The sequence below is a fragment of the Echinops telfairi genome, unplaced genomic scaffold (genome assembly GCF_000313985.2).
Source record: "Echinops telfairi isolate 266 unplaced genomic scaffold, ASM31398v2 ScPeMD7_31;HRSCAF=116, whole genome shotgun sequence".
NCBI classification, from domain to species: domain Eukaryota; kingdom Metazoa; phylum Chordata; class Mammalia; order Afrosoricida; family Tenrecidae; genus Echinops; species Echinops telfairi.
Window position 1 is genome coordinate 32,148,642 of NW_022103928.1, and position 790 is coordinate 32,149,431.

General features: G+C 41.8%; 1 non-coding gene across 1 annotated transcript; it reads left to right on the forward strand.

Moving 5' to 3' along the window:
• Window positions 1–251: 251 nt before the first annotated feature.
• LOC115869635 lies at window positions 252–442 on the forward strand. Its single transcript, XR_004046298.1, has one exon. It is a non-coding gene; the product is annotated as a U2 spliceosomal RNA (small nuclear RNA).
• The last annotated feature ends 348 nt before the right edge of the window (window positions 443–790 follow it).

Sequence of the window (790 nt, forward strand, 5' to 3'; positions counted from 1 at the left end):
GATGATTGTAAAGGGTGGCATGGGACTGGGGAGTGTTGCATATTCATTTTATTCATAGGGTTGCTATGTGTCAGAACCAACTCTGCAACAACTAACAACGACAACGATATAGGTGGACCTCATTGAATTGAATACACGGGATTCAAATCAACTTCCCCTCTGTGATGAAGTGATGATGCAGAAACCCAATATCATCAATCAGTGGCCAGCTAAAGACAGATCATCAGTTGCTCCTATGCAAGTTCGAGATGATCGCTTCTCAGCCTTTTGGCTAAGATCAAGTGTAGTATCTGTTCTTATCAGTTTAATATCAGGTATGTCCTCTATCCAAGGACAATACATTAAATGGATTTTTGGAGCAGGGAAATGGAATAGAAGTTTGCTCCATCCACTCCATGCACCGACCTGGTATTGCAGTACTTCCAGGAACGGTGCACCTCCTCTGGGGAGAATTGAAAGAAAATAAATAAAACAAGAAATCAAGTTCAAGATGAAGTTGAGGAAAGTTAAAATAATGTTTAGTGAGCCAGAGCTAAAACACAAGCTGGAGAGTACCCCACCTGATCTTAGAAAGCACCTCAAGAGCAGGTTTGATGCATTGGACGCCGATGAGAGAAGACCTCATGTGCTGTGGGGTGACATTAAAACAACACACCTAAAGAAGTCAGAAAGTGTCAAAAACAAAGCAAGAAGGAAAAGACTACAATGGGTGTCCGAGAGACTGTAAAATAGCTAGTGCAAAGGGAGAAGTGGTGAAGGAGAAGAATTGAACAACGAATTTCAAAGGGAC